Source organism: Saimiri boliviensis, chromosome 1 (assembly GCF_048565385.1).
Source record: "Saimiri boliviensis isolate mSaiBol1 chromosome 1, mSaiBol1.pri, whole genome shotgun sequence".
Lineage (NCBI taxonomy): Eukaryota > Metazoa > Chordata > Mammalia > Primates > Cebidae > Saimiri > Saimiri boliviensis.
The window spans coordinates 134,814,374-134,837,740 of record NC_133449.1 but is presented as its reverse complement, the minus strand read 5'-3'; the positions used below and the strand labels follow the sequence as shown (position 1 = coordinate 134,837,740).

The 23,367-nt window shown below is 35.0% G+C and overlaps 1 protein-coding gene and 1 pseudogene across 1 annotated transcript in view; one reads left to right on the top strand and one right to left on the bottom strand.

The window, feature by feature from the left end:
- Positions 1–23,367, bottom strand: part of CDYL2 (chromodomain Y like 2) — a 213,639-nt gene that overhangs the window by 175,612 nt on the left and 14,660 nt on the right. The gene's annotated exons all lie outside the window — the stretch shown is intronic.
- Positions 20,368–20,434, top strand: LOC120361903 (U4 spliceosomal RNA; annotated as a pseudogene).

Below are 23,367 nucleotides of genomic sequence, written 5' to 3'. Positions count from 1 at the left end.
CTTCATGACCAAAACGAAAAAACAATGGCAACAAAAGCCAAAATAGACAAATGGGACCTAATCAAACTCCACAGCTTCTGCACGGCAAAAGAAACAGTCAGTAGAGTGAATCGGCAACCAACAGAATGGGAAAAAATTTTTGCAGCCTACCCATCTGACAAGGGGCTGATATCCAGAATTTACAAAGAACTAAAGCAGATCTACAAGAAAAAAACAAACAAGCCCATTCAAAAATGGGCGAAGGATATGAACAGATACTTTACAAAAGAAGACATACAGGAGGCCAACAAACATATGAAAAAATGCTCATCATCACTGGTCATCAGAGAAATGCAAATCAAAACCACATTGAGATACCATCTCACACCAGTTAGAATGGCGATCACTAAAAAATCGGGAAACAACAGATGCTGGAGAGGATGTGGAGAAATAGGAACACTTTTACACTGTTGGTGGGAATGTAAATTAATTCAACCATTGTGGAAGACAGTGTGGCGATTCCTCAAGGACCTAAAAATAGAAATCCCATTTGACCCAGCAATCCCATTACTGGCTATATATCCAAAGGATTATAAATCATTCTACTACAAGGACACGTGCACACGAATGTTCACTGCAGCACTGTTTACAATAGCAAAGACCTGGAACCAACCCAAATGCCCAACGATGATAGACTGGATAGGGAAAATGTGGTACATATACACCATGGAATATTACGCAGCCATCAAAAACGATGAGTTCACGTCCTTTGTAGCAACATGGATGAACCTGGAAACCATCATTCTCAGCAAACTGACACAAGAGCAGAAAATCAAACACCGTATATTCTCACTCATAGGCGGGTGTTGAACAATGAGAACACATGGACACAGGGAGGGGAGCACTACACACTGGGGTCCGTTGGGGGGAAATGGGGGAGGGGTGGGGGGGTGGGGAGGTGGGAAGAGATAGCATGGGGAGAAATGACAGATACAAGTGAGGGGACGGAAGGCAGCAAACCACACTGCCATGTGTGTACCTATGCAACAATCTTGCATGTTCATCACATGTACCCCAAAACCTAAAATGCAATAAAAAAAAAATAAAATAAATAAATAAATAAATATATAAGAAAAGCAATTATTAGCCCCAATTTAAAAAGAACAGGTACACCGGAAAACAGTCTGGCAGTTCTTCAAAGAGTTAAACCAGAGTTACCTAAGACTGCAGTTTCTCGGTTTAAACCTAAGAGAAACGAAAGCCAATCTGCACACAAAAACTTATACACAAATGTTCACAGCAGGATTATTCATGACAAAATGTGAAAACAATCCAAAATGTGAAACAATAAAAATGTGAAAACAATCCAAATGTCCATCAACTGGTAAGTGGATAAGCAAAATAAAATCAGTCCATACAAGGGAGTATTACTCAGCAAAACAAACAAAACAGTTGCTGTGGCATGTACTGTATCGGTAGCTCTGGCTACTTGGGAGGCTGAGGTGGGAGGATCTCTTGAACCCAGGAGCTTGAGACCAGCCTGGGCAACACTGCAAGATCCCCCTCTACAAAAGAAAAAAAAAAAAAAGGAATGAAGTACTGATACATGCTACAGCATGGATGAAACTTGGAAACATTACGTTAAATAGAAGAAACCACTCTTCTGTTGTATGATCACATATCGCATGATTCCATTTACATGAAATGTCCAGAATAGGCAGATCCTACAGATAGAAAGTAGACTAGAGGTTGCTTGAGGCCAAAGGATGAGGAGGGTGCAGTGGCAGACAGTGACAACAAACGGATATCATTTTTTTGAAGGAGAAGGGGAATGATGACAACTTTTCCCAAATTGATTGTGGTAACGACTATACAACTCTGTGAATACAGTAAAAACTACAGAATTGCATATTTTAAAGGGATGAATTATACAGTATGTGAATCGTCTCTCAACAACTTTTAATGACAAAAAACAGAGCAAGTTCACAAAGGAGAGCATTCAAATGGCCAACAAAACCTAGAGAAAAATTTAACCTCTAATACCAAAGAAAAATACATTTGAAATGATAATGCATTTTTCACCTGAAATTTATTGAAGGCTAAAAATTGTAATACATTCTCCAATGTATTTAATAACATTCTCCAATGTTGGTGGTGAAAATAAAACTTACTGTCACCTTTCTAGGGGAAAAAAGGACTGTAATAAGTATCAGAGGTTTTTTATAATAACCCAATCCCAATACAGCCCAGTGAGGCAGGGACTACTCTTATTTAACTCCTTTTACAAATGGAGAAACTGAGGTTCCAAGAGGTGCAGAAATTGTCTGAGATGACACAACTAATCATCATGGAACTGACTCCACATAGATCCTGTATCTGACTGCCAATTCTAAGCTCTAGAAAACAAGGCAAAGCTGCCTCTCCAAAAAGAAGTGTGAAAAGCAACATCAGAAAATGGAGAGTAGCATTTAAAAGGAAGAAAGAAGTGGTGGCCACACAATCCTTGCAGGTGTAAATCACAACAAAACGTTGGGTAAGCACTGACTGCATACCAGGCACTGGTTTTTACATATACTGGCTCATTTAATTCTCACAACAGCCCTAAGAAACAGGTACTATTATTGCCCCCATTTTGCAGACGAATAAAGTGAGGCACAGAGAAGTTAGAAGCTTGCCAATGCTGACACTGGTCACTGCAGACCTGGGCTGTGAACTTATCAGTGTGGCCCCAGAAATTGCATACTCCTCACATACACACACACCACACTGCCTCTCAAACTCTCCCGAACAGCAGTGACAGATAGAAGACTATCAGCCCTCAACATAGCAGAACTTTTCCCCAACTATACAGCAAATAGGTAGACAGATTTTTCCTTTGATTCTCCAATTGCCAAACCACATCAAAAAATACCCGAACTGCATTTCTGCATGGAATTTTTCAAAGAACTCTCTGAGCATGTTTTACTTTGGAGACACTAAATCTACTAAGCTGCATTTCTCAGGGAAGAGCTTCATTTCAGTTATTACTTTTAATAGGTATTTAATGCAATAGTGAGAATACCTGCAGCCATTTATTCTGGCATGAGGCTTTCGCTGCACACAGATTCCTCCACTAAACTTCATTTACGGAAAATGAAATTATCTAAATAAGGGGCCATCAGGTGGTCATAAAATGTGAGCACCTAATGGAAAATAATTTGGTTTCTAATCATTTCTTTTGTGTCCAAGGCATCCCCAAAGACTTTTCAAAGTGAACAAGGTAGGCAGGGCATAGAAAGTGGAAGTGGCCAAGACTTATGCACCATATAAAGGCATGTGTCCATGCAGTCACAGGATGCTGAAGAATGCAACTGAAATGCCAGCTCGTGGCAGAGAAGTCATTCTGCCAATATTCATGGGGTGCCTACTATATGCCAGGCACTGGACAATCTCAATCTCTTGCTAAAAAGTATGAAAAGAAGCTGTGGTTGAATAGTCACTAAGTGGTACCATGTTCACTGTGGAGTGTCACAGTCTGGCCTGTCTCATACTGGGAATATCCCTGGAGCACCTTTATGGATGTAGGATTGTGTGAATACCGAGCTCTTAACATGAATTAACCCATTTAGTCTTCCTATCAATACTGTTTGTTAGATGATTTCTACTCTTCACAGTTTGTACAAGATAACACCAGGATTCTGAAAGACAAAACACATTTCTCCATTGCCACACCGGTAACAAGAGAAACAGTTGGGGTTTGGACCTAAGACTGGATGACTTCATAGCCATGTATTTCTTAGTAAGTCAAACAGCCACACTGTGGTCCATGAAGGGAAACGGAATATACTAGAGATCTTTACAACATCTTAAAACTCCATTCCCTCTCTCTCCCTATTCACTGACCATCAGGTCTGGCTTATAAATATCTCCTGAACTTGGTCCACTCATCACTATCCCCAACACCAATGCCTCAAGTGTTTCTTACCTGCACTAACCAGTGTCCATGTTTCCCAGACCATTCAGGCTGCTATAACAAAATACCATATACTGTTTGACTTGTAAACAGTAGGAATTTATCACAGTTCTAGAGGCTGAGAAGTCCAAGATCAAGGCCCCAGTGGATTGAGTATCTGGTGAGGGCTCCTTCCTCCCCAACAGTGCTTCTAGCTGTGTCTTTGCATGGCACAAGAAGTAATCAAGCTCCCTGAAGCCTCTCTACAAAGGCACTAATCCCATTTACATGGGTCTACCTCCTAATACCATCACCTTGAGTTGGCTTTGAACATATGAATTTTGCAGAGATAGGGAGATACAGCATTCAGGTAACAGCACAATGTTTCAAGGCTTCCTGGATGAGATGCAGCATAACAGCACATAATTAGGCTGCCTGGGTTCAAATCCTGCCTCCTCCACAGTGTACTAGCTTTGTAACTTAGTTTTTCAGTCTTTCAATGCTTCAGTTTTCATAGCTGTAAAAGATGCTTCAGGATTAGAAGAGACAATGCAGATAAAACAATTAAAAGAGAAAAAGGCATAGGGTACATATCCATAATTATCTACTGTTATATCACATAAAACATCTATCAAAACATAGTTCTGGCCACCAGCCTCCCACTTTAAAATATTCAAAGGCTCCCTTTTACCTTTGAATAAAGTGAAAATTTTCTAGTATGAAATAAAACGGCCTTCATCAAGCAGGCCCAAAATACCCATCACAGATCATCAACTACTGTCCCGCAGTCCATGAGCTAGAGCCATGCGAAGAGCCAGCAGCTCCACAATTCACAAGTAAATGGAGGAATTTCAGTGCTTAAGGACACTGGGACAGGATCACATTCTAATCAGCTGTCATTTATTACATCATTATGTAATTGAGAGGACGGGTCAAAAGACTGCAAGACTACAACACTATGAGCAAAAGCATGAGTTAATGGGGGTAAGCTGAAAGCCAGCATCTATTAAGCACCCACTATATCCAAGTTATACCACAGTTTAACAAGCATTGCCTCAACTAATTCTCCAACTCTAAAAGGTGGGTACCATTATCATCCCTTAGTGTCGGCTAAATAAAAGAAGAGTTACTCTATGGCTGGCTCTTAGTAAGGACTACCAAGTCGGTTACAGAATAGACCCTGCACCCACTGATGTTGGGCTGTCACCATGAACACAGGGAGGAACCTTCAGCAGACAATGCTTAGTATCTCATCACAGCAATAACAAGTATAAAATTCTCCCACCTCCCTTCTCCCTGGCCTAAAAGATCTGAACAGGAGACCAATACTTTTATGGGTAGAATCTCAGCTCAACATCCAACACTGGACAAATAACATGCCTTTATACAGACAATAAAACTAAATAATAACAATAAGATATTTGCATAGATGAAATTAAAGAGACCAAATTGAAGAAGAATCAGATTACTCATTTCCTAGTACAAAAAACAAAATCAGACTTTATAAACCATACAACAAGTAGTCTTAATGATATTGAGAATATCACACCAGTGAAATGGAAATAAGGGTTTAAGAATAAGAGGACTACGAAACTATAAAATGAAATTAATTTTTCTGCATCATTTATATTAGAAAGTGCCAGGTTTTACGGAAAAAATGAAACTACTTTGCACAATAAATGGAGTTAGCAATGGTCACTGCAGAAAACTGGATAAGTAAATTAAAAGACCAGTTAAAACAATTCTCTGACAATTAAGGGTGAAGAAAAATGAGAGGCAAAATGGCAGAAATATGAAAAGTATATCCAGAAAAACTAAACCATATTAAACCATGCAACATGAGTTAATAAATAATCAATGGTGTAATTCTGAAGGACTTTACTACAGATAAAAGGTTAGGTATCGAGTTACATTAATGAAAACTGAATATCTGGATGTATACTTGTGAAAATTATGTATTTAAAAGGTAAAGAGAAAATCTTACAAGAACCAGAAGGAATTATTCATTTTTAAATCATGTTAGCATCAGACTTCTCCTCCACAACATGGTTTTCAAAGAAACAATGCGCAACAAAATCTTAACAATCAGCCAAGCTAAATATTGCTGATGCAGAAAAACAAACAAACAAAAATACATTTTCTATTTTCAGATCTGCAAAAGCCAAGAAAGTACATCACCCATATATTTTTCTTGTTCAAAAAAAAAAAAAATAGAATTATATCACTGACTACAAAGTGAATCGGAACAATAAATTTAAAAATGGGGCAGATGTGCCATAAAATAATTTGTGATAAGCAAGGATAAAAGTAAAATTCAGACTTGATGTCTAATTCTTGTCAATGTAGCTATATAAAAACTAATTTTTAATATTTTTTAAAATAAGACATATAATACTTTTAAATCTAAAAGCAAAATAAAAAATCCTGTTATGCCAACAAAAACTAAGGAAAAGATTAGATACAATGCAACACTCAACATTTTGTTTCATTCTTAAAAAAGTAAAATAGAGGAAGAGAAGAAATTAAACAATTACCCAGCCAAGATCTGGATGAAAACAGAAAGCCGGGAAATTAATTCAGAAATGGAACCATTGGAAGACATTTTCTAAACCAGAAGAGTCAGCTGAAAGATGACAAATGTTGGGCCTACTGCAAATCTCATTAGGACCCTAAAGGGATGCACTCTAGGAACAAGGGTAAATGTTAAGTAACCCAGACTCATGAAGTCCATTTCCTAGTTTTGATTCATCTAAATGCCCCAGAAAAATCACCATCTTTGTAAGTGGTTTAAGATGATCCTATATTTCTCCACTATCTGATAAAAGCAGATGAAAATCCAATCTATAGAAAGTAAAACCACTCTAGGCCTCAGCTCAGTTCTACAAACATTTCTTCCAAATGCAGTGCGAAGTATACAATCAAAAACAGACATGTGGGACAAGAAGAAAACACTAATGAGAACTGGCAGAAATACTCCATAGCACAGGCCTATAGGGACTCCAGATGTTGAAATGTCAGACACAGACCTTAAAATAACGATGCTTATGTCCAACGAACTGAAAGTCAACAATATAATTTCAACATACAGATGAAAACTGGGCAGGTGCAGTATATCACGCCTGTATTCCTAGCACTTTGGGAGGCTAAGGTAGGTGGATCACTTGAGTTAGAGATCAGCCTGGCCAACATGGTGAAAACCTGTCTCTACCAAAAAAAAAAAAATAATAATAATACAAAAATTAGCCAGGCATGGTGGTACACACCTGTAATTTCAGCTTCTTGGGAGGCTGAGGCAGGAGAATCACTTGAATGTGGAAGAATCACCTGAACCCAGGAGGCAGAGACTGCAGTGAGCCAAGATCATGCCACTGCACTCCAGCCTGGGTGTCAAAGAGTGAAACTCCATCTCAAAAAAAGAAAAAAAAAAGGAAAAAAAAGAAAACTAAAAAAATTGCACAGCAGATTTCTAGAAGCAAAAAATATAAAGCCCAAAATTAGGGCCTCACAAAATGAGTTTTAGGACAAACTATACACTAGATTTAAAAATTAATGGATTATATAAACTGAAATAAGAATGAAAGAGAAAAAATGCTTAGGAGACCAAGAGGATACAGTGATGGAGATTAACTGCATATAAAGGAAATGCCAGAAGAACTGAGGAGAGTAAGAAGAAAAAGAAAATGACTGAGTACTCCCCTAAATTGATATCAATTTGACAAATTCAAGCAGCCCAACAAATACCATGGCAGCCAGAAGATAATGAAATGTCACCTTCAATCCACTAAGGAAGTAACTGCAGTCCAACAATTCTTTACTTAATGAAAAAATATCCTTCAAAACTAAATATGAAATAAAGCTTTTTTTAAACAAATAAAAATAAGAAAAATTTTACTAAATATAATTTTAAAAAAGAGTATTCGTTAGAAGATAATTTCAGGTGGAAGGCTGGAGACTGAGGTGGGGAGGGGGGAGTAAAGTCAAAAAAAATGGAAAATACAGGAAAGTCAAAAGACTAATAATGTCCACTGGGACTTAAAATATACAGAAACAAAACACTCAAAAACAATAGCACTTAAGACAAACGTGGATAAACTGGATTAAAGATTTTGAAGGTCTCTAAATTGTCTGGGAATAGTGCAAAATGCCAATAAAAATTACAAATTAACTCAAGCATATATATGAGAAGCTCTAGAGTAACCACTAAAAGAAAAGAAAAAATAACACAGAGAAAATGGAATAATGTTCTTAGTCAATAAAAAGTAAGGCATGAACGTAGAGAAAGAGGAAAATAGAATAGGTGGAACAAAAAGAAATCACACAGTGCAATGGTAGTTTTAAGCCCAAATACATGCATAATTATATTAAATATAAATGGTCTAAATATTCCAATTAAAACATAAAGGTTATTAGATAGAATTTTTTAAACCTAACTGTATGCCATTTACAAAAATAAATATGAAACATATGCATACACAAAAGGTGAAAATAAAATGACATAAAAAGGAATGTCTTGCAAATATTATTGAAAGAATATGATGTAACTGCACTAATATCAGATATTCTTTAAAGCAAAAAGTTTTACTAGAGTTAGAAAGGGGAATTTTTTATAATGGTAAAAGGATCAATTTCCTAGGAACATAGAAAAGTTGTAAATGTATTTTATCTTAACATCATAAAATATATAATGTAAAAATTGGCAAAACTATATCAAAATAAAAAATGTAAACATTGACAACGTTACAAAGAGAAACAGACATATAGACAATCAGAACAGAGATTTTCAAGCATGCGTCTCAATAACTGATAGAACAATCAAACCAAAACTCAGCAAGGTCAAATATCTGATTATACAATTAATATAAAATAAATAATCTTGACCTAAAACACATGGAACACTGTGCCTAATAGCTGCATGCACAAAAGATTTACAAAGAGTAGCCCCATACTAGGTGATAATGCAATTCTTATTCAATTTTAAGTACAAATTTCAGACTATGTTGTTTAATGATACAATTCATTGAAATAATAATAAAACAAAGATAACAGAAAATAAGAAACATACTTCTAAACAAAAATGGAAATTAGAAGTGTTTAAACTCAATCTGGAAAATATTACAAATTAACACTTGTAGGACATACTTAAATGAATGCTTAAATTAAAATGTATAGTTTTAATTAATTTAGACGCAATGACAGCCTGAAATCTAATGAACTAAACAACCATGTCAATAATTTTTTAACAAAAATAAGCCAAGCACAGGAAAAGTGGAATGAAGGAAAAAATACAGATAAGAGCCTCAGATAAGTTCTACAAACAGGTTTGTAGAAGCAAGAAAGAGAATATTAAGAACAAACTTCATGTATACGGGAGCTCTAGGGTGCTGGCAGTGTTCTATAAGATGAAGACTTGATAATGAAACAGCTATTTACTTTATAATTCATTAAAGTGTATATTTATACTTTTGTCAATAAATAAATGCATAAAATAAAGGAAGAAAAAATACAAGGAAAATACAAACAGGAATCAGAAGTGACAAAAAGAAGACAATTTATTCAATACATACACATAAACAATAGAATACTATACAGCTTTTAAAATGAAGGAAATTCTGTAATTTGCAACAACATGGATGAAACTGGAGAATATTATGCTAATAAGCCAGGCACCAAAAGACAAATGCTATGTGATCTTACTTATATGTGGAATGTAAAAAAGTTGATCCCATAGAAACAGAGAGGAGAAAGGTAGTTATCAGAGGATAACGACCCTTGATGGAGGAAGGATGGAGGTTAATCTACAGGTACAAAGCTTCAGTTAGACCGAAGGTATACATTTTAGTGATCTACAGCACTGCATTGTGACCACAGTTAATAATAATGTATTATATATTCCAAAATTGCTAAAATAGACCTTTAATGTTCATACCACAAAAAATGATAAATTAGTAAGGTAACAGATATGATAATTAGTTTGATGAAATCTTTCCATAATATACATATAGATCAAGGCATCCTACTGTACCTCATAATAAACACAATTATTATTTGTCAATTAAAAATAAAAAAATAAATATAGCAGCAGGAAAGTATTCAGGACAAATTTGAAGAGTATTTTCAACACTTCATAAGATGAAACATATATACTCAAGGCCAATAGGAAGGTCAGAATGAGCAAAGCACAAAAAATAAAGGGAAGAGTAGTAAGATACCTAAGAGGCCAGGACAGGAAGGAAAAAAGGCAATGAAACTGGCTAAATTTACCTAAACATTCAAAGAAAAAGAATGCATCGTCACCAAGTAGGACTTACTCCAACATACAGAAGATTAGCATTAAGAAATCTGTGAATAGATTACATCAAGTCATCAAAAAAACTTATTTCTACAGAAAGAAATATTATTCCAAATTAGGTAACTATATTATATGTTCATTTCTTGAACATATAATTATATATATATATATATATATATTCAACATAATTAAATGTTTAAGAAATAAATGCTCATGCATAGTTCCATTCCGAAAGAGCTACTATAAGAAATACTCCAGCATCTTGAAACAGAAGTCCAAGTAAAAGAAAACAACATAATATATGAAAACATACTGTAAGTCAAGATATAAGTAAATTTATATTTAAATCAAAATAATTGTTCATTATAACTTCTATACTTGAGGAAATGTTAAAGATACAGTACCTAAGGAAGTAGGTACAATACAAAACCACAGGAAGAGGACTAGTAGAGAAAAAATTAAAAAGTGTCTAAGGAGCTTGTTTTGTCCAAGAGAGCGGGGGTTGTAACAATTATTTAATTCCAGACATTGGTAGAAAAAAATAGCTTCAAACATGCTTGTAAAGGATTTAAGAACAGCCATTACAAAAATAAGAAGCATATATACAACTACCAAAACATTTAAAGAAAAAAGAAAAGGCACAAATAATCCCAAGAAAAGAAAAAAAAAGAAAAAATGAGAAAATACAACATATGATGTCATTAATAATTTCAAACACATCAATATTTGCAATTAATACTACCTATATCCACTGGCATGGAAACCTATCCAATACATCTAGAAGGAGAACTTAAGACTTCAGACTAACTCTCATCTTATGGCAAAGCCAATAAAGACCTACAGAATTTACCTGATATGGTACTTAATAAGCTTTATTTAGTAGGTATACATCTATATCTTAATTATTGATATATATTTATTTATATAAAATAAATATCAACTTTTGCACTCTTCAGAAGCTTTGCATTTTTCTCAAACATCAAAATATTGGTCAAACATTAGGTCACAAAAAAGTCAATAACATTGAAAAAAGGAATTATATATATATATATATGTGTGTGTATGTGTTTGTGTATATATATATATATATATGTCATAATCTCTGGTCATAATGCATAAAAACCTGAAGTTATAAGCAACAAAAAAAATTAATTTGATTATACAGCAATTTAAAAATACCCTCCCATGTAATTCTTCAGTAAAAAAGCAAATTAGCAACTGAAAGTACATTGTACTTAGAAAAATACGTATCAATTAGAAGACATCTTAATGAAACTTCTGTAGTTTCTCTTTTAATTTTCAAACATCAAACATGAAAATAAATAGGTGAAGCACTCAATTCAACTAGCTAGAAAATCAAAAACAAATTAAGCCCGAAAAGAATAGATGTTTTGGAAATAATCTGGTCAATCTGTTATAATCTAGCAAAACGGAATATACACTAGGAGTCACGAATTCCACAGCTAAGTATATATCTTCAATAATCTTTGGCATGGATATACCAGGAAGGAGCTACAGAAAAAAACAGAGCAGCACTGTTTGTAATATCTAAGCAGGAAAACAAAACAAGAAACTGAAATAATCCCAAAAGTCTACTGACAATGGAATGCATAAGTGAATTCCATACATTTCCATTCACCTTTTATTTATATATTATATACTGTAATTTCTGTATCTGTATGCAACATATTATGTATTTTTAATATTTTGTGTATTTATACATTTTAATACACATTTGTATATTCTGATAACAATATTAACATGGATAAATCTTAAAAGCACAATGTCGAGTAAAAAAGCAAGATATAGAAGAATTCATATAATTTGATTCCAATTTCATAAATTTCAAAACCAGAAAAAAATCAAACAACACATATTTTAGGGATGCATACACATATAATGTAAAATTATTATTTATTATTTATTTTTATTTTTGGAGACAGAGTCTTGCTCTGTTGCCCAGACTGGAGTGCAATGGCACAATCTCGGCTCACTGCAACTTTTGCCTTCCAGGTTCAAGCCGTTCTCCTGCCTCAGCCTCCCGAATAGCTGGAACTACAGATGCACGCTGCCACGCCTGGCTAAGTTTTTGTATTTTTTTAGTAGAGACGAGCTTTCACCGTGTTGCCCAGACTGGTCTTGAACTTCTAAGCTCAGAGAATCCACCCATCTCGGCCTCCCAAAGTGCTGGGATTACAGACATGAACCACCATGCTCGGTCTGTAAAATTATTTTTAAAATTCAAGAAAATAATTAAGCTGAAATTCAGAAGAAGAGTTAATCTCTTGGAGAGAAGGAGGGCATACACTGAGAAGGGGGCACGCAGAGGACTAGAAAGATGTTCTTTTTTAAAACTATGTGGCAAGTACACTCAATATGATTATTAAGTTGTACATATACATTTTTGTTTGCGTATTATCTATTTCATAATTAAAAGTAGAAAAAATAAAATAGATGAAGGAATGAATAAGTCAGAAACACTGAAAGAGAGCAAGGAAAGACTGAAATGGGAAAATAAAGCTTAAGATTGATTTTACAGAAAAAAAATCTATTTAAGAGATGAACTTCTGGCAACACAAAAAATATGAAGAAGGGAGAAAGTACAAATCTACAACCTTAGGAAAGAGGTGAAGAGAATAGCCAAATATATGGAAGCGATATTCTGAAAATACATTTTGTACCTTTTCAGATAAATGCTAAAATAAGAATAAAATGAATGATGTTCTTACTAACATAAACTACCAAGAATTATTAAAGAAGGAAAATATGAAAAAAATCAACGGCCACTGAAAATGCTGTGAAAATTGGCTCAAAAGAAATCCAGACACACAAAATATCATAACCAACTTATTTCTTTCAAAAAACATTCCAGAGAAAGCTTAATTGACATGTTACATGAGCTATTCTTAAAAATAGGAAAAAAATCAATCATTTAATCACAAAAAACAAGCACTACCTTGACATTAAAAACTTGATTAAATTAGCATATACAAAAGAAATCAATACTAAAATACATTCATAGCAGCTGGCTAAAACTTAGAATAATACTAAAATTAAAAATGTATTATCATCAAGTATGTGTATTTTAAAATATGGAAAGTTACCCTTAAAAAATCTGTTACTAATTATATCTAGTGATAATGGGGAAGACTACATGATCACCTCAGGAAGTATCAAAATGAATTTAATAAAATTTAATATCCATTCCTTGCTAAGAAGAAAAAACAGTAAACTAGGTATAGAAATTTTAACAGGAAAAATAATACCTATTTTATATCAATAGGCACTGCTTTAATTGATGGTGAAACAAAAAGCAGTTTTACTGAATCAAAAACAAGAAACACGAATACTTGCTATCTCACTACAATTTAGCATTTCTGAAAATTCTAGCTAATAAAATAAGAGTAGAAATATATATACAATTAAAACTAACAGACAGATAAGATGATATAATTTAAGGATAATTTGACTACCTAAAATTCCGAAAGGAACTGAATGATAAAACACTGTTTGCAAAGACAACAAAATTCAAAAGTGTCTAACAAACTTAGGATCTGTATCAAGAAAACTAGAAAACTTTCCTAACACATACAAAAGCATGTCTTAATAAATGGGGAGAAATATTATGTTCTTGAATGGTAAGACTCAGTATCACAGAGATAACAACTTTACCCAAAGTTATGTATAAGTTTAGTGCAATTAAAAGAAGTATCTTACCTGAAAACTTTATCAACAGAAATAAACAATTATGGGGGAAAAATGGACTTGAATTACCAAATAATAAACTGTGTTCTGAAAGCACAATAATGGAAATTGCAGAAGAGAGTAGAATGCCTGGAAAGAAACTCATATTAATATGCTACAATTTCATCAATGACAAATCTGACATTTCAAATCAGAGGGTAATGACTCATTCAATAAGTGGACTGAAATGGAAGATCAACAATGACAAAGACCATATCCCTACTTCACATAATATAGCAAAACAAATTGCAGCCATACTAAATTTCCACCTAAATGGGCAAAAATCGGCCGGGCGCGGTGGCTCAAGCTTGTAATCCCAGCACTTTGGGAGGCCGAGGCGGGTGGATCACGAGGTCGAGAGATCGAGACCATCCTGGTCAACATGGTGAAACCCCGTCTCTACTAAAAATACAAAAAATTAGCTGGGCATGGTGGCACGTGCCTGTAATCCCAGCTACTCAGGAGGCTGAGGCAGGAGAATTGCCTGAACCCAGGAGGCGGAGGTTGCGGTGAGCTGAGATCGCGCCATTGCACTCCAGCCTGGGTAACAAGAGCGAAACTCCGTCTCAAAAAAAAAAAAAAAAGGGGCAAAAATCATGCCATAAAAGACTAAGAATAAATGCTTACATATTTTGGCATGAGGATAGCCTTCCCCTGACACCAAAGAAAGAATATAGGAAGAAAAGAAGGAAGGAAGGAGAAAGGGAAGAGAATAGTGAGATGAGAAGGAACCATGAAAATATATATTAATCTGTCATAAAAGTTGAAACTACTCTCCTTTAAAAAAAAAATCCACAATATGCAAAATGAACTACTCAGAATGAAAATTAAGTATTTTTGCTAATGTATGTCATAGACAAGAATCAAACCCATTAATTTTTTTAAATCTTTCTATAACAGTAAGAAATGAAAAACACCTCTCAAATTGCATTTTTTAACCAATAATACCAGTAGTGCTGAGAGCCTCATGAAATAAACATGTCTGTTAATGCTGGCAACAGCCTTCCTGGATGGCAAGCACAACATTTCTGGAGAGTAATTTGACAGTATTATCAAAAGCCTTTTCCAAGGACATAGTCATTGACCTTCCACATCTAGAAATTTATCATAAGAAAATAACAGCAATAAAAACAAAGATCTGCAGAGAAAGCTTATACCCCTATTAAAAATACTGAAAATTTCAAGACAATCAAGTATAAAATCTAATATACTATAACAAAGTGATAATATATGGTACAGCATTATTAAAATTATGTTACAGAACACTATTAAATAAAGTAGGGAAATACCTATGTTGTTAAAACGAGTTACAAAAATCGTATGGCCAATAATTGCATAAATGTAGCTAATACATACACATTTGGAGACTCCTTATATAAGTGTAAAAAAATACTAGATGGATATACATTAATGTTCATGGTGAACACTGCTAAACTTAAAAATTATGAGTAAAATGTGTTTTCTTTTCTGTATTTTCTCTATTTTTAAAATTTTTGATAGTGAACATCTATCTGCTTTATAATCTGATTTTTAAATATACTTAGTAAGAAAGCATATAGGCAGGGCGCAGTGGCTCACGCCTGTAATCCCAACACTTTGGAAGGCCGAGGCGGGTGGATCACAAGGTCAAGAGATCGAGACCATCCTGGTCAACATGGTGAAACCCCGTCTCTACTAAAAATACAAAAAATCAGCTGGGCATGGTGGTGTGTGCCTGTAACCCCAGCTACTTGGGAGGCTGAGGCAGGAGAATTGCCTGAACCCAGGAGGCGGAGGTTGCAGTGAGCCAAGATCGCGCCATTGCACTCCAGCCTGGGAAACAAGAGCGAAACTCCGTCTCAAAAAAAAGAAAGCGTATAATGAAGAGAAGAAAATGAGTTAAGATAGTAGAGGAAATGACACATGAACATCTATGACTGTATCTGATTTCAAACCAAAACTTCATATAATCTAAGGACCTGAAAACAATCTGATAAAGATGTAAAAGGGTGACCAGAATTTTTTTTAATCATGAAAAATAAGGCTTCCATGCAGAAGAGCAGCACCCTGATATTCCCACTCTACAAACTTCTAAGAAGACTTCTGTGAATTCTTGCTAAAAATTCTAAAAAGGATTTTTTAAAGGTCAGATTTTGAGTGTATACAATAATGTGAAGTGATTTATCAATGACAACACGGAACTACTACAAGCAACCCCTTCACACAAACCTTGTTTCCTCCTATAACAGGATTTGCAAGGCTGTACATGAGGAAAATGATACAGCTGCACAATATCGTAAAAGCCACAAAGCATTTGACAAAATTGTCCACATCATTTCAAATACTATTCTACACTATTATCAAAAACATAAAGCTAATGTCAGTAAGAATAACAGACTAAGGACCTCCAAAGATTCTCTCTCCTCCATAAATGCAATGAGGAAACTGGAAAAAAAGTACTAGAATCAACTTTTTCCAACCTGTAGACATTAATCAATTGAGAGGGGTATTTGTTCAAGAAAAATGGCTAAATCTCAGTAAGAACAGCAAGCTTTGTGATGTCTTAACTTATCGTATTTCATGCCTGATACTTACTTTGTCTGAAACACTATGTTACCTATGTTAAAGCTCAGAAATAAAAAGCCTCCATAAAAAGGAAAAAAGATCGAAACAGGCTTCCAAAATAACTTCAATAGGCTAAAAGTGGCAGAGTGAGATTTTACATAAGTCATGATACAATACACATCACATCAAAAAACCAAAAAGAACATGCTAAAAAAAAAAAAAAAAAAAAAAAAAAGGCCCGACATACATCACTGGGAACTGTTGTGTGAAAAGTATGGGACGTTCTAACTGACTTCAAGATTCCTATAACTGTACCAAATAACAAAATTATTTTTTAAAATACTAATGTTGTTAAATCTATCAAGAAGATATAGTAACTATAAACATATGTGCACCTAACAACAGAGACAACGAAATATATGAAGCAAAAAATTGACAAAACAGAAGGGAGAGATAGACCATTCCACAATGGTTTGAGACTTCAGTATCTCATATTCAACAACAGACAAAACAATACGAAAACAGATCACTTGAAGAACCATGTAAACCTATTAGACCTAACAAATACATACAGAACATCTCACCCAACAACAGCAGAAAATACACTCTTCTCAAGTGCACACTGTATATTCTCCTGAATAGACGATGAGTTGGGCCACAAGACAAGCTTTGATAAATTTTTTTAATTTGAGGGGGAAAAAAAAAGGAAATCATACAAAGTACCTTTCTGACCACCATGAGATAAGCTAGAAATTAATAATAGAAGGAAAACTGTATAACTTACAAATATGTGGAAAATAAATGGTACTCTATTACAACAACCAATGGGTCCAAGAAAAAAAATCACAAGGTAACTTAGAAAATATCTTGAAACCAGGCCGGGCGCGGTGGCTCAAGCCTGTAATCCCAGCACTTTGGGAGGCCGAGGCGGGTGGATCACGAGGTTGAGAGATCGAGACCATCCTGGTCAACATGGTGAAACCCCGTCACTACTTTTTAAAAATACAAAAAAATTAGCTGGGCATGGTGGCACGTGCCTGTAATCCCAGCTACTCAGGAGGCTGAGGCAGGAGAATTGCCTGAACCCAGGAGGCGGAGGTTGCGGTGAGCCGAGATCGCGCCATTGTACTCCAGCCTGGGTAATAAGAGCGAAATTCCGTCTCAAAAAAAAAAAAGAAAAAAGAAAATATCTTGAAACAAAAGAAAACAAAACATGCTAATACTGCAATATTTATGAGATACAGAGAAAGCAGTGCTCAGAGAACATTTATAGCTATAAACACTTACATTAAAAAAGGAAAAAAACACATCAATAACCTAACTGCACATCTTGAGTAAATTTTAAAAAAGAGCAAATTAAGCCAAAAGCTTGTAGAAAGAAGGAAATAATAAAGATTAGAATAGATAAAGTAGAGAATACAAAAACAACAGAGAAAATCAAAGAAACCAAAGTCTGTTCTTTGGAAAGACCAATAAAATTAATAAATCTTTCACTAGACTGACTAAACAAAAATGAAGAAGACTCCAAGAGAAATGCAAAAGGAGAAATTACTACAGGCTTTACATAAATAAAAAGAATTATTTTAAAATGCTATAAATAATTGTAAACCAACAAACTGTATGACTTACATGAAATGGGAAACCTACCAAAGCAGACTCTAAAATGAATAGAAAATCTGAATAGACCTATAACATGTAAGGAGATTGAATCAGTAACAGATTGAAGCCCCCCAGTGAAGACAAGGCCAAGACCAAGACTTCACTGAAGAAATCTACCAAACATGTAAAGAATTAGCACCAATTCTTCTTAAAGTCTTCCAAAATGCTAAAGGGGAACATATACTTCCAAAATTATCAGACCAGCACTAACCTGATAACGAAGCCAAAAACATAAGAAAAAAAAAAATACAGGCCAATACCCCTGAGAATATAGATGCAAAAAATTCTCAACAAAATACTAGGAAACCAAATTCAGCAGTATGCTAAAAGGATCACATACCATGACCAAGAGGGACATATCCCAGGAATGCAACGTTAGGTCAATACACAAAAATCAATAAATCTATTATGTCACATCAGTAAAGGTGGAAAAAACCCCTGATCATCTCAACTGACAGAGAAAAGGCATCTGAAAAATTCAACACCCCTTTATGATTAAAAATACATTTCTGAAAAACTAGGCATAAAATGAAATTCTCAACATCATAAAAGATAATTATGAAAACTCACAGGTAACACCATATTCAGGTAAAAGGCTGACAGCTTTTCTCTTAAAATCAGGAATAAGGCAATGATGACCATTTTCTCCACTTCTGTTTAACACAGTTCTGGAAGATCTGCCTTAAGTTTAAGACCAAACTTAAAAACAAAAGAAAACACAGATACAGTAGAATTCCTTAAAATTACAATTTGTGTGCATCAAAGGACATTTTGAAGAGAGTGAAAAGACAACCCACAGGATGGAAGAAAATATTTTCAAATCATATATCTGAAACTCCACAATTCAACAACAAAAAAATGAACAACTCAATTCAAAACTGGGCAAAGAACCTGAATAGGTATTTCTCCAAAGAACACATACAGATGGCTAATAAGCACATAAAAAGATGTTCAACATCATTAGTTACTTAGGGAAATGCAATCAAAACTACAATGAGATACCATTTCACAACGACTACAATGGCTATAAAAAATAAAATAAAATAACAAGTGTTGGCAAGGATGTAAACTAAAATACTCGTACATTGCTGGTGAGGATAGAAAATGGAAAATGATTTGGAAGTTTCTCAAAATGTTAAAAATTGAATTACCGTGTAACTCAGTAATCACTCCTACCTATATAGTCAAAAGAACTGAAATCAGGGATTCAAACAGATACTTGTTAGCCAATATGCAGATCCATAGTAATGGAAAAGTGGAAACAACCTGTGTTCAGCAACAGATGAAAACATAAATAACATGTGGTATATACACAATAGCATGAAATATTCAGCCATAAAAAGGAGCAAATCAGAACTTTGATTTAATATGAGTCAGATTACATGCTACATGCATGTAATGCAAATAGTACAAATAGTATAAAAACATGTAATGCAAGCTACAACATGGCTGATTACATGCTACATGGCTGAACCTCAAAAACATTATGTTAAGTCTTAAAAAGCCAAATAGAAAAGGCCATATATTATATGATTCCATTTTTATGAAATATCCAAAATAGGCAAAAGCCACAGACACAGAAAACACATGAATGATTGCCGAGGGCTGGGAAAATAGCAAGTGATACTTAATACGCATGTGGTTTCTGCCACATAAAAAATGAACATTAAAAATGTTCTAGAACTAGGAACATTGTGAAAGTACTAAATGCCACTGAAATGTACATTTAAAATGACTAAAACAGAAACTACTATGTTATACTGTATATATTTTACCACAATAAAAGTAGTAAATATATATAAGTACTTTTGACATCAAAAATGCTAATACAACCATTAATACACCTATTACCCTATTTTTCCCTTTTCTACTTTCTTAATATTTTTGCCTTCATTTAACTTATTCCTTTTTTATGGTTTCCTTTCATTTTGTTGTTCTCTTTCTAACTTCTTGAAATGAATGCTGAATTTATTCTTCTTTGTTTTTAACAGACATGTTTAAGGTTATGAATGTTCCTCTGAGTACCACTCTGCCCATTAACCAGAAGTTCTAAGACAACTGTTGTCATTCATGTTATTTAAAAAAAAATTTGTTCTGCAGTTTAGGCTCTGGTTTTTCATGAGACTAAATTAACTAAAAGTATAGTGTCCAAATTATGAGAAGTGAACTTTGCTGATGAACCGAGAATCATTCTCAGTAATACATTTAAAGTGGGATCATCAGCTTTGCGCAGTGGCAGTATCGTAGCCAATGAGGTTTATCCGAGGCGCGATTATTGCTAATTAAAGTGGGATCATAAATAGTTTAGAGATCAACCATGAGAGAAAACTAGGATGGGAAATAGTTAAGACACATATCAGGATAAGAGCAGGAAAAAAAAGATAGTGTTGCTTAACCTGAAGGGAAAAGGTCTGCATTTCTTGCAGCGCAGATCTTTCTGGATACTCGAAAGACCTCCACAAAGACCTCTTATGCTCTAGGTACTGAGGATGCAGCACTGACCAAGACAGATGTGAGGTTGCCTTCAAGTATGTAGTCCTTAAATAGTCCAAAAACAATTGAGTGATTACAATGATCAATGCTGGAGAGAAGCATGGGCTTCCCTTAGAACACATCACAAGGAGGTCTGTTCTGGTCTGGGGGTCAGGGAGGCCTCCTTAGCGAAACAACTTTAGAGCTCAAAAAGGTGAGAGGAAACCAGGCAGGGCCTGAGTAAAGGTCGTGAAGCAAAGAACATTTGCATAAACTAAAAAGAGTCAGTACATTTGGTAACACAAAGAAAAAAAGAGGGACTGCTATTGGCCAGGCCTGGAGAGGTAAGCAAGGGCTAGATCATCAGTATTTACGACTTTTGTCCAAGAATGATGGGAGGCTACTGAAGACTTTGGGAGAAAGTGACATGCTCAGAATTACCTTTCCCAACAGTCGCTTTAGATACACCGCAGGAATAGAAGGTAACAAAGAAGAAATGCTGGAGTCTAGTTAAGAGACTATTGTTTCTTCCAGAAAAAAGAAATGGGTGCCTTGAACTGGGACGGCAGCAGAGGAAATGAAGCCAGCCAGGAAATGGAACTGAGAAGTCTTGGGGACCGAATTTATTGTTCCACAGGTAGAAACTGCACAAGAAGGCAGACTTTGGCTCCCTTTTATCAAAGCACTTCCAAGAGCCAGCACTTGCATGCTAAAATGGAAGAGGCTACCCTTCAAAGCAGAGCACCCCCTTCCTTAGGGAGTTTCCTAGGAGGTACTGGGTGAACCTAAGGATACATATGCTGGGGGAGAAATTACACTAGACAACATCTAAGACATTCTGACCTCTGAGGCTCTTGATTAAAATCAACAGAAATGTCAGGTCACCTAGAAAATTCAGTATGAAACCACCTAGGACAGATATAAAATATGTTCATTCTCTCTTCCCCCCCGCCCACCCCCCTCCACCACACCCCCGGTAGTGTGTGTGTGTGTGTGTGTGTGTGTGTGTGTGTGTGTGATCTCATATCTCAGTTTTCCACTCTATTCCAGTTGAGTTTCTTACAGAAAACTATACCAGTAAATTACCATTAGTGTTTTACTGCTTGACACTCAGGTGGTGAAAAACCATTTTATGTATCTCTTTCTAGTCCTTTGTATTTCCTTACGTATTTAAATAAATGGTTCTACTTACTTGATCATATTATCTTAATTTTAGCAAAGATCAGTAATGTCTATGCTCTGTTAATATTTTTTAATGCCAAGCATGCAGACACATTTGCTAGAATCTGGAGTTATCTGCCTCACACACGTGAAGTCTATAGGTATTCTGAATACAAAGCCATATAATCTAGTCATCACTGTCCACCAGATACCACACTTAAGCACAGTACAGGGTAGTAAAGGAAAAGTTTCAAAAACACTAACCTGCCAATTCCAACCGTGAAGGAATGCAAGCACCGTGCCAAATGAAAGAAAAAGGAAAAAAAGCACATGAAAGAAATGCACTGAGGCTCATAAATACGCTAAAAGGACAAAATTAGACTGACCAAGAAATGTTACCAACTGCTCTCAAAACCAGAGTCTTCTCACTGCTAAAGTTGAGTAAAAGCCAAACAACACCAAGACCAACAATGAAATGGTTTCCACCATCACAATTACTAAGATGGACAGAGACATCACTTTTTGTGATAAAGCATGGCTTTAAGTAGTGTTGACAAACATCTATTCAGACTTAAAGAGATGCTTTCCCATCCTGATTAATTCATTCACAGGAAGTCCTTTACACACCAACACAAAGCCGCCCTGTATAATCCCTCTCTTGAACATGGGTTTTTGTGCCATAAGCATGGAAAACCAGGAAGATTTTCTTCTTCCATTTCTTATTCTTAGTGTAACACTCGTTGACCTATACCTGGGATTCTGTGGAAAGTACAGTTACAAGAAAGGGCTATGATAGAAGTATCACCTACTAACAAAAGGAGGGAAGTTAGAAGGAAAATCACAGGCATTTTTTAATTTATCAAGAGATGATTAGAGGCACTTAGGATGACTGGTTTAAATGTTTCTACCATCTGGTGGCTGTGAATTAATTTCTGAATTATAAAATGGAGATAAGTCTGGTACCCATCTCATAGAAGGATTAGATGATAACACACATGTGGAGAATTTACCATGGTGTCTGGCACATAGTAAACCCTAAACGCTATTATTACTGTTTTCATTATGCCCCTAACAATGGACTAATAGCCAGAATCTACAAAGAACTCAAACAACTCAATAAGAAAAAAACAAACTGTGACTGTTTCGTTCATTTGTTTTCAACCATCAAAAACTGGGCAAAGGACATGACCAGATATTTCTCAAAAGAAGACACACAAGTGGCCAAAAAAATTTTTTTAATGCTCAACATCACTAATCATCAGAGAATTTAAATTAAAATCACAATGAGATATCACCTCACACCAGTCAGAATGGCTTTCATCAAAAAGTCAAAAAACAATGGACGTTGGCTTGGTTGTAGTGAAAAGGGAACACTCATACACTGTTGGTGAGGATGTAAATTAGCTCAACCTCTATGGAAAACAGTATAGATATCTCAAACAGCTACAAATAGAACTACCTTTCAGCCCAGCAATTCCATTACTGGGTATCTACTCAAAGGAAAATAAATCATTGCATTAAAAAGACATTTGCACTTCTACATTCATCACAGGACTGTTTTAACAGCAAAGTCATGAAACCAACCTAA